At 48.8% G+C, this 11591-nt stretch overlaps 1 protein-coding gene across 5 annotated transcripts in view; it reads left to right on the forward strand.

Moving 5' to 3' along the window:
- Positions 1–1321: 1321 nt before the first annotated feature.
- LOC141259633 (amine sulfotransferase-like) overlaps positions 1322–11591 on the forward strand; it is a 295064-nt gene continuing 284794 nt past the window's right edge. For 2 of the 5 annotated variants that reach the window (XR_012318444.1, XM_073675896.1), the window contains exon 1: positions 1322–1438. The gene's annotated coding sequence lies outside the window, so the exon portion shown is untranslated. The remainder of the gene's footprint in view (positions 1439–11591) is intronic. The other 3 variants (XM_073675894.1, XM_073675895.1, XM_073675897.1) reach the window with 2 other exon arrangements.

An 11591-nucleotide genomic window follows, 5' to 3' on the forward strand; every position in this document is an offset into this window, starting at 1 on the left:
AATGAGGCAGCAGAGTTACTCTCGACTCCGTCTGGCCTCTATTCGGTATTGTCCTTCTTTTCAGAAGTGCACAAAACTGTGGCCAGCAGCATTTTTATGCATGCTCAAAAAGACGGACACCGCCGTATCACAGGCCAGACGGTATCCATAGTGCCTCAATCTGCCTCATTATTGGGATTCTTCCACAAGGGGTTCCGTCTGAATCACGTATTTCAGAAATTCAAACGGAAACCCCAGTGTAAGTGTTCAGCGTAGAGTGCAGGATAAATGTGAGCTGAGCCTTACTGCGATTATAGCAATACCAGATTTATAGTTGGTTTTTATGTTTGTCTGCTGTCACACATTAAAAGATTCTTATTTTTACAAAAAAAATTTTTTGCATCACCATATTTTGAAAACTATAATTTTTTCATAGTTTGGCCAACAGTCATGTGAGGGCTCGTTTTTTTTGCGGGATAAGTTGATGTTTTTATTGGTGCCATTTTCGGGCACATTACATTTTTTTTCTTTTTATTCCAATTTTTGGGAGGTAGAATGAGCAAAAACCAACAATTTACGAATTGTTTTTGGGTAGGGGTTTTTATGCCATTCCGCGTTACCGTATTTTTGCATCGCTTTATTCTGAGAGCTATAACTTTTTTATTTTTCCTCTAATTAAGCTGTATGGCAGCTTGTTTTCTGTGGGATAAGATGATGTTTTCAGTGTTACCATTTTTACTTTTGTCTTTTTTTTCTGCTCTCTAAATGATGTGATCAATTTCGATCAGAGTATTTAGGGGGTTAAAGTGCTGGGATCTAAATCGATCACAGCATTTAGAGAGCAGACAGAGGAAGCCTTGCACGCGCTCAGCCCCTGTACGCAGGCAATCGCCATGACTTATCTATATGTCCAAGGTCTTTAAGTACCAGGCAACCTGGACGTATGGATACGTCTAAGGTTGTAAAGGGGTTAATTAAACTTGAAAGTCTACATTTTAATTGCATCTAAGTTGTTTCATTTTAAATCTAAAATCTAAATAGTGGCATGCAGAGCCCAAATGACAAGGATTCGGTCACTGTCCAAATATTTCTTGACCTAACTGTATATATATATATATATATATATATATATATATATATATATATATATATATATACATATATATATATATATGACTGTAGGGAGTAGAGCAGAAGTTTCTGGTGTAGAAACAGCAGAACTCTACAGATGCTGCGGAGGATTATTTATCCCGTGTGATGCAAGAGAGCATGAGGAGGTGACAGAGCAGCCAGAAGGAGGTGGACAATGTAGAATGCTGCGTATTGGGCAGAGTCGCTTCTTTGACATGCTGATGTGCACAGTAAGGAGGGAAAGGAATGATTGGAGCTGTCGTTTTCATAAGTCATAAAAAGGAGATAGGTATGCAAACACCAGCTTGGTACAGAAGAGCAGGGAAAGGTAAGTGCCAAAAGATTACTTAGTGGGAGGATTCGTAGCCATACTTTACGTACATTATATGCATTTAAAAAAAAAAGTTTTTGCGCTGGCCTAACACTTTGGTTGTTTGTCCTTGTGGTGTTCCATTAGTGGTGGGCAGCCTGCCTGATCTAAGAGTATGGGTGTGACAAACAGTCTGTTGGCCAGCATGGTGCACTACACATATCTGTGTCTGGCACCTTATACAAGCCTTAATTTTATGCATTTCTAATATTAAGGAGCCTCTTTCTCACAGATAACAGTCGTATGACTGGCTGTTCACCAGTATTTTGCACATGTGCAATTTCCACAGACCACCATATACAGGTGCATCTCACTAAATTAGAATATCATAAAGAAGTTAATTTATTTCAGTTCTTCAATACAAAAAGTGAAACTCATACATTATATAGAGTCATTACAAACAGAGTTATCTATTTCAAGTGTTTATTTCTGTTAATGTTGATGATTATGGCTTACAGCCAATGAAAACACAAAAGTCATTATCTCAGTAAATTAGAATACTTTATAACAACAGCTTGAAAAATGTTTTTAAAATCCAAAATGTTTGCCTACTGAAATGTATGTTCAGTACATGCACTCAATACTTGGTCGGAGCTCCTTTTGCATCAATTACTGCATCAATGTGGCGTGGCATGGAGGCGATCAGCCTGTGGCACTGCTGAGGTGTTATGGAAGCCCAGGTTGCTTTGATAGCAGCCTTCAGCTCGTCTGCATTGTTGGGTCTGGTGTCTCTCATCTTCCTCTTGACAATACCCCATAGATTCTCTATGGGGTTAAGGTCAGACGAGTTTGCTGGCCAATCAAGCACAGTGATACTGTTGTTTGTAAACCAGGTATTGGTACTTTTGGCAGTGTGGATAGGTGCCAAGTCCTGCTGGAGAATGATATTTCCATCTCCGAAAAGCTTGTCGGCAGAGGGAAGTATGAAGTGCTCTAAAATTTCCTGGTAGACGGCTGCGCTGACTTTGGTCTTGATAAAACTCTGTGAACCTACACTAGCAGATGACATGGCTTCCCAAGCCATCACTGATTGTGGAAACTTCACACTAGACCTCAAGCAGATTGTATTGTGTACCTCTCTACTCTTCCTCCAGACTCTGGGACCTTGATTTCCAAATGAAAACTGGAACTCTGGGACCTTGTGGAGTGTGTCAATGACTGCCTTCTGGACATCTGTAACGTCAGCAGTCTTCCCCATGATTGTGGAGCCTACTGAAACAGACTAAGGGACCTTTTTAAATGCATAAGAAGCCCTTGCAGGTGTTTTTTGTTTATTATTTTAATTTACTGAGATAATGACTTTGTAGTGGGGAAAGTTCTGGCCTGTGCAAAAACACCATGTAACTAACTGACTAGCTATATACAGGCCTCTGATCAGACTTTGGTTTAGGCGCCAAAAAAATGTAGTTGCGTGCACGGTTATACCTCTACAATGATGCCGAGGGCCTTAAATCTCTTACAGACCCGGGTCTGACTCATTAGGTGCTAGCAGGCAGTTGAGGGGGCTTCCTTCCCAAATGGGGGTATATCCATCCAGACAATCGTGGTTGGTGTCCTTCTCCGACAACCGTCACTCCTCATGCGGGCCTCCGGCTGTACTCGCCCACCTTTGCCATCTCCCCTAAATACCAATTTCCGTTGAAAAACAAACTTAGCAGAGAGTAGTAAGGAAACAGTGACCTCCTGTTGTCACATGACGCCATTGCAGCTTATACATATCATACATTAGCATATATAAATGGATGAGCTGATATCTGCAGGAAACAAGGTTTATATTCTTTTGAACACTGGTATCTATACTTTGTACCACTTTGGTGGGTCAGCATATATCTCCATCCCTGAAGCGCTGGACTGCTGTCCCACCATCCTACAACTGTTCTTTAAAACTGTCTCTGATAACAGTATGGCGGGAACATTCGTGGGAATCATGTATACCATGTACCAGGGTGGTTTCTCCCAGAATACAGTGGGCCGAGGATAAAGAACACAACCAGACAATTTGTCAAGGAACTACTTTTTACTAACAATGGAACCTGAGTTACCCCATCAACGCAAGAAAGAAGCACAGTTACATTTCACACATACCTAGCCCGGGTCGGCTACGACCCCTGCACTGCACAACTAATAGTATCTATCTGATAGACTATAATTTGCCTGAGCTGTGGTTCCGCCTAATGTGATAAATGAGAGTTAACCAAGGGCAAAGGTGTAATTAGATGGGTGCAAGAGACAGTCCCTGCAGTGGTGCAGCACAAAGAATCACAAACTTATCAATTCTCTAAGATTACAATTCTGTTAGGCTATATATATACAGGTTCCCCCTAATGAGGTGAGTATTTGGCTCTGATTATGCAGTTCTACAAGCAAGCAATGTCTCTATATTTGGCACCAAATTCTCTCTAAGTCTGTATGCACACTTCCACCAGGATCCCTGTGGCGGGGCCTGAGTTCAGGACTTACCAGCCATAACCTGTTCACTGATGAGGCTGGCTTATTGTCTGTTTGACTATTTAACTGGGAGGCTGAGGAGTGAATCCTGGACTTGTAATCTGGAGCGTAGTTTTAGCCTGTTAGGCTAGCAGGATGTCCTCCACGTCACAGCAGATGCCTTGGGGGGAATCCAACTCTGCATCCAGTACCCCCCCAAAGTAATTCTTTCTTACTAATAGGCGTCACGGGAACAGGTATACGTTTCTCCAGCAGTCTGGTCAGTTTCTTGAAAAGAGCGAACTCTGAGCTCCCAGGATGGCAGTGGATTGTCATACTCCAGTCAGCTGTCTCCTCAAACTCAAAAACACCATGAGGTCTGCAATAGTGGCAACAGTGACCTCTTGTGGCCAGAGTCCAATACTGCAACAATGTCTGTTCCTTACCATCTCACCATCGTATTGTGTTTTGAAATGATGAAGCTGAGCTGAAAATATTATTTATCCTGGGGTCATTGTTATGGCAAATAAGTAGAATAAGGTTCCGGCACTCAAAAATAGATACAAAGAGTCAGTAGTTTCAATTCCAAATCAAATTCCTTTTAATGATTCTCCGGTAAGTAAATGCCCAACGTTTCAGCCCCACCGGGGTTTTCATCAGGGGCTTCTAATCAACCAGGATTGTAGGTTTTTAGACCAATGAAGCTGGAGAGTCTTCAGGAACAATGTGGAATACCCAGGCAGCTAATGCTGCTGCAATGGATTAAGGTGTCCAGTGTGTCACCTAAAGTGGGTGTACGTGGTGTTGCCACCAAGACAACTGTGCTTGCCAGTCTGTGTGATTTGTGGAACCGGATTGCGTCTTATGGAGGTGGCCGTGGTGTTTGTTATGGCAAATCACCTGCAGTCCTATGGAAAACTAATGAGGAAAGATGATATGGCATTAGTGCTGTGGTAATTAATCTTTGCTACATCTCTATAACATTATGTCAGAGGCGGACAATTAATTTTCCTAAGGGGCCATATGAGAGACCCTGTTGTGGAGGGCTGAACCAACAGAACAAATTTAATTCTGATTATTATTATTATTATTATTTTTATTATTATTTAAGATTTGTATGGCTTAATATTGAGCAGAATTAAGTCTGTTGTATAGGTGATACTGCTACTACATGTTATAATAGGGCTTATTGTAATGCATAATATTACGTGTAGCAGCTAAAACCATATAAATTACAGCTGTTTATAAATCATACTACATTGTTATTCAGCCTTGAAGGGAACCTGTCATGTAAAAAAAGCTGTTAACCTGCAGATATGGGCTTAATCTGAAGATTAATAGTGTTCTGAAGCTACATGGCGCCCGTACTGAGAGCCCCACTGATAGGAAACAATTAACTTTGTTCAACCTGGCAGGCCCAGGCTTTCAGTCATATGTGTGCAGCTGGATCAAGTCACTGCTCAGTACATAGCAAGCGGCAGCTATAACCAAGCCTCCGGCACTGACTCACTACATGTGGCCTGTGTGCCACGCTTTACCTAGGCCTGCATTACGTGACTGATATATGTGCCTGTTAAGGTAATGTGGCACCACAGGGGTCTGGTTGCCACAGTAATAGAAATATTATGTCTGAGAGCAAGTGGGAGGTTTCTCTGGGCAGGAGCCCTAAGCATGCAACACGGCCCGCCCAGACCTGGGAGGGGAGGAATCTGCCCTTATAAACTGGGTCTGGGGCGGGATTAGTGAGTGAAGTCCCAGACAGAGACGCAGTCTGGTCTGGAAGACAGCAGACACAGGGAAAGCAAGAACTAGGAGCTCTGTAGGAGCAGGAGCAGAAGACCAGGGGCTGGAAGCAGAGATATAGCTCGCCCTGGCAGAGCAACTTAGTAACCGGACACCGGAGTCCGAGGCTGTGGGGACTGATATACACCCAGCAGCAGAAACCAGCCGGCAGGGGATTCCAGGTCCTCTGGCCATAGAAGCCCGGAGGCTCAGTCACAAAGAAGGGACCAGCGCCTCCATCCAGGAGCGGAGGCTAACAGAAGGCCCCAAGTCACCAGCCATACGGGTGAGCACCACACGGTATACTCAGGGACGTGGGCTACTTGTAACCACTTACAGCAAGGTAGCCAGGAAGAGTGCAGATAGACGGGGAGGCCTACAACTCCGCCTGGCCAGGGGAGATCCTGCTTGTTCACAGACTGACCAGGCCCCTTATACTAGCCAGTACTCCCGGGAGGGTCTGCCTTATAACATCAGTAAAGACCCTGAACTGCAACCACTCGTCTCTGTGTTTCATCGCTGCACCAGCACCATTAGTACTGGGACGCCCACACCATCACTACCATCATTCACTCTAGCTGCCCTGAGGCAATACTTCTCCCGTGGGGAGTCATCCCATTCTTGGCTGCGCATATAACATCAGCCTCAGTGGTCTGCAGCACAGCGGCGGTCCCCACTGACCGCAATCCACGGGTGGCGCAGTCGGACAATTACAATACAAATAGACTGCCACTGGTTTGACCACCCGGAGCCACGGACCAGGTCACCGCCACACGGAGACTACAACCCCCAGCATCCTACAACAGGCCCGGTCCCGGGTTCCCCACGTGGCCCAGGGGGCGAGTCAACTTTGGCGTAGTCGGCAGGATTTCGTGCCCGCAACCACTGGGTACTGCGTGCCTGAAAAACGCTTTTGTAACTTACCTGTGTTTCCCGCCGTCCGGAGTCGTTTCCCGCCATCCGGAGCCGATTCCCGCCATTAGACGCCATCTTGGACCGTTTCCCGCCGTCTTCTGCCGTCTTCCCGCCATCGGACGCCATCTTCAGGACGCCGAGCAGGAAGAAGAGGGGCGTGTGCGCCGAAAGCGCGTGAGACCCGAAGCTCCGCCCCACGCACCGACGCTGCGCAAGGTCCTGGAAGGGAGGAAGAGCGATGCTGACGTCATCAGAGCGCGACGCCAGGTCCTCGACCCCGACGATCGACTGCGGAGCCGCGGCCTACGGAAGAAGAGCATCGCAAGGTAGGCCACGGTCCACTAGGGGGGGAAGGAGGATGTCGGACACCGAGGGGAGCTCCACCGCCACACTGGCCGCCAGCGCAACCGCTGCTGCGGTCATGCCTTTCACCATGCCCTATATCCCGGGGGCAACCTGGCTACCCCAGTACTCAGGGGAGTCACATACCCTTAGTGACTTTAGGGAAAGACTGGATAGCCTCTTCCAGGTATACCCCCTCACGGAGGAGCAAAAAGTAAGCATCCTGGTGGCCCAGTTAATCGGGGCAGCCCAAAGGGAGGTAAAGTCCTGGCCACCTAGGAGGAAGAGAACTGTCAGAGAAATACTAGCCCGGCTGAAAGACACATTTGACACCCGCACCTCAGCCGAAATAAAGCTCAGATTTTACGGGTGCAAACAGCGGGCACATGAGAGTATAAGAGACTATGCTCTAAACCTACAAGAGGCCCTGAGAGCCATTAAGCAGGCAGACCCTGACAGCGTGGGAAATGAAGACAAGCTGTTGACCGAACAATTTATTGAGGGTCTACTGTGCAATGCCTACCGAACCCAGTTGCGGGCAATGGCCTTACAGGACCCTGACCTGGTCTTTGCACAGTTCAAGGACAGAGCCATCCGGGTGCTCCGAGAACCGGCACCAGGTGGCGCTGTGACCCACAGGCGCCCTGCTATCACTTACCACCAGGAGACGGCTCCCTTGTCTGCAGGGCCTGTGGGAGCTGATGCGCAGGCTTTAAACAGTGACCCGGCTACAGACCTGCACCATCAGGTCCAAGAGCTGACTAAGAGCGTTGCCGCGCTAACCAGAACTGTGCAGTCTTTACAGGTCTCTTCTCCAGGAAAGATCCAGCTGGCATCCGGACCGGAGGACGTCCCATGGCGCCGACTGAGGAGGACCCCGCCGGCCAGAGGAAGACCCAGCGACAGATACAACAAGGACGGACGACCCATCTGCCGCCGCTGCAATCAACCCGGACATATGGCAAGGTACTGTCATTTAAACGGGCACAACCTGGGGTAGAGGCCAACCCCCAGGCATAAGATCATCAGGCCCATCAAACTGGCGTGATAAATACGTAGGGGGACGTCCAATCTTGCCGGTGGTACTGGATGGCATTCCTATGAGTGCCCTACTAGACACTGGGTCACAGGTGACCACCATCCCGCACGTGCTCTTTAAGCAGTACTGGAATGACTCGGACATAACCCGCTACCCAGATGACGACCTGAGTATCATCGCCAGCAATGGTCAGCCCGTGCCGCAGGTGGGATTCAAGGAGGTGACCATTAAGATCGGTAAAGTCGAACTGGCGGCACAAGGACTGATTATAGTGGACATAGACCATCACGAGAGTCACCCTAGAATAACCTTGGGAACTAATGTGATTGAAAATTGTCTTGCATAGGTGATTCTCATTTTACAGCAGGTTGCCAACAACGCCAGTTCCGACCAGCAGCGTGTGCTCCAAAAAGAGATCCGGGCACTTATGAAGCGGCAACAAGTGGAACTATCTGGTGGTGAGATAGGTAGCGTGAGAATGTGTGACCCGTTCCCTATTGCCATGCCCCCGAAAAGTGAAATGATGGTTTGGTGCCGGGCAGCTATTGGTCTAAGAGGTAGAGACTACCAAGCAATGGTAGAACCAGTCTACTCGGACAGTAGGCCCACCATTTTGACAGCACGGGGGGTGGTCGATGTACGCCATGGGAGGGTGCCCGTCCGCATCATAAATATCGGGGAGAGAGAAGTATACCTGCCCCGGTATGCCACGTTAGCCAAATTGTTCACCATCAACCAGAACTCGGTACAGGCCGTGGAACCCTTGCCTCCATCTCAACCAGAGGAAGGTAACGGCTCTAAGAAACCAATGGAGGACTGGTGTCAGCAACTGCATTTGGGTACTGACTCCACTCCCTCACACCAAAAACAGGGAGTCTATCGGGTGGTTCAAGAGTACGAGAGAGTGTTTAGTAAACACCCGCTAGACTTCGGGCGAGTAAAGGGGGTAGAACATCACATCCCCACGGGAGACCATCCTCCCATAAAGGAGAGATACCGACCCGTACCCCCTGCACACTATCAACACGCCAAGGGGATGCTAAGAGACATGAAGGAGGCTGGGGTAATCAGGGACAGCTGTAGCCCCTGGGCAGCTCCACTAGTCTTAGTGAAAAAGAAAGACAACACCATGAGAATGTGTGTAGACTACAGGAAGGTCAACTGTATCACACACAAAGATGCGTACCCGTTACCAAGGATAGAAGAGTCCTTAGCTGCATTAAAATCTGCTAACTTCTTCTCTACTTTGGATCTCACTAGCGGGTACTGGCAGGTTCCTGTAGCAGAGGCGGACCGGGAGAAGACCGCATTCACCACCCCGATGGGTCTCAGCGAATTTAACTGTATGCCGTTTGGGCTCTGCAACGCACCAGGAACCTTCCAACGGCTGATGGAATGCTGTCTGGGACACCGGAATTTCGAGACGGTCCTGTTATACCTGGACGATGTCATCATTTATTCCAAGACCTACGAGGACCACCTGAAACACCTGGCCAAAGTGTTTGAAGCTCTGGCAAACTACGGCCTAAAGGTGAAACCCTCCAAGTGTCACCTCCTGAAACCAAAGGTGCAATACCTGGGACACGTGGTGAGTGCTGACGGAGTGGCTCCCGACCCCGATAAGATCACCATGATTAAAGACTGGCCAAGACCCTCCAGCATAAAGGAAGTGCGGCAGTTCCTCGGGTTGGTAGGCTACTACCGAAGATTCATGCCTGGTTTCACCAAAATGACAACCCCTATGCAGGACCTCCTGATAGGTCAATCTCGGAGAGACAAAAACCAGAAGCCGCCCTTCAGGTGGGAAAAGCTGGAAGAGGAGTCCTTCTGCCAGCTGAAGATGGCCCTCACGGGGGATGAAATCCTGGCATACCCTGATTACAGCCAGCCCTTTATCCTCCACACGGACGCAAGCAACATCGGGCTAGGAGCCGTACTGTCCCAGATCCAGCAGGGGAAAGAACGGGTAATCGCTTACGCCAGCCGAAAGCTACGGCCCACGGAGAGGAACCCTGAGAATTATAGCTCATTCAAGCTGGAGTTCCTGGCAGTAGTGTGGGCAGTGACCGAACGTTTCAAGCATTACCTTGCCTCCTCCAAATTCACCGTGTACACGGATAACAACCCGTTGACACACCTGGACACTGCAAGGCTCGGTGCCCTGGAACAGAGATGGATGGCCCGCCTGTCCAACTTTGAATTCACCATCAAATACCGGGCGGGACGCTCAAATGCCAACGCGGATGCCCTGTCAAGAATGCCGAACTTACCGGACGTAGGGGGAGATCCAGAAGATCTGGAAGAAGTCGAGCTCCCTGCGTTCCACCGTCATGGGATTACCCTGTATTCCCACCGTGTGAAGGACAGGCGCTCCGTGACGTTCAATCCCTTGCCCCACTACAACTGGGCGGAGACGCAAGACAGTGATCCCGCAGTCCGTTTGGTGAAGGAAATGCTGACCCAGGCCGATGCCAGTCTTGACCCAGACGCTCCGGAGGAGACCAAGCAACTGTGGAAGGAGAAAAGTAAGCTGTTCCTCTACAGGGAGAAGCTGTGCCAGAGAATGGTTAACTCTCGAACACATGAGTTGACCTGGCAGGTAGTGGTCCCAAGACGAGACGCGGCTATAGTTCTGGAGGCATACAACAGAGCAGGACACTTCGGATGGAAGAAGCTGGAGTTCTTGTTGCGTGAACGGTTCTACTGGGTAGGCATGAGAGGAGCCATCGAGAGGTGGTGCAGAGACTGTGGCCTGTGCAACCTAAGAAGAAAGGATCGTGCCAGCCAGAAGACTCCCCTGCAGCCCATCATCACCAGGCAGCCACTGGAACTGGTAGCCCTGGACCATGTGAAGCTGGTTCCAAGCAGATCTGGGAATGTCTACGCCCTCACAATCGTAGATCACTACTCCCGGTTCCTGGTGGTAGTCCCTGTTAAGGACTTGACGGCTCAAACAGCAGCTAGAGCCTTCCAGCAGCACTTCTGCCGCCCACACGGGTACCCGGACCAAGTGCTGACGGACCAAGGACCAGCCTTCGAAGCGGAGGTCTTCCAGGAGTTCTGCAACCTGTATGGCTGCAAGAAGATAAGAACAACGCCCTATCACCCCCAAAGCAATGGACTCTGCGAGACGATGAACCAGGTGGTGATAGATCTGCTAAAAACGTTGCCCCTGGAAGAACGCAGTCTGTGGCCTGAGAAACTGCCCAATTTGGTGGAATTTGGTGGACTTGTACAATCACATCCCTGTAGGTTCCACCAACTGTACCCCGGCTTACCAAATGAGAGCAAGACCTGGTAAGCTGCCTATTGACCTGGATATGGGAGTCCTGACACCTGAGGACACCTCGCCAGAGGCAGACTGGGATACAGAACGGCAGCAGCAGTATCGGAAAGTACAGGAGAGCGTCGAGCGAAGTCTGTCTCAAGCTAGAGAAAGGCAAGAGAAGGCTTATAACCAGTATGCTCCCGCTGTTCCCCTGGTACCTGGAGAGCAGGTCTTGAAGAGGAAGAGGCGGCTCCACAAGTTGGACAACCAGTGGGAGAAGGACCCGTACACCATACTGCCCTCAAGTCATGAGAACCCAAAAATCTGCGTAATCAGTA

The sequence above is a fragment of the Phyllobates terribilis genome, unplaced genomic scaffold (assembly GCF_046119375.1).
Source record: "Phyllobates terribilis strain yellow unplaced genomic scaffold, ASM4611937v1 Scaffold_3__8_contigs__length_932513732, whole genome shotgun sequence".
Classification (NCBI taxonomy): domain Eukaryota; kingdom Metazoa; phylum Chordata; class Amphibia; order Anura; family Dendrobatidae; genus Phyllobates; species Phyllobates terribilis.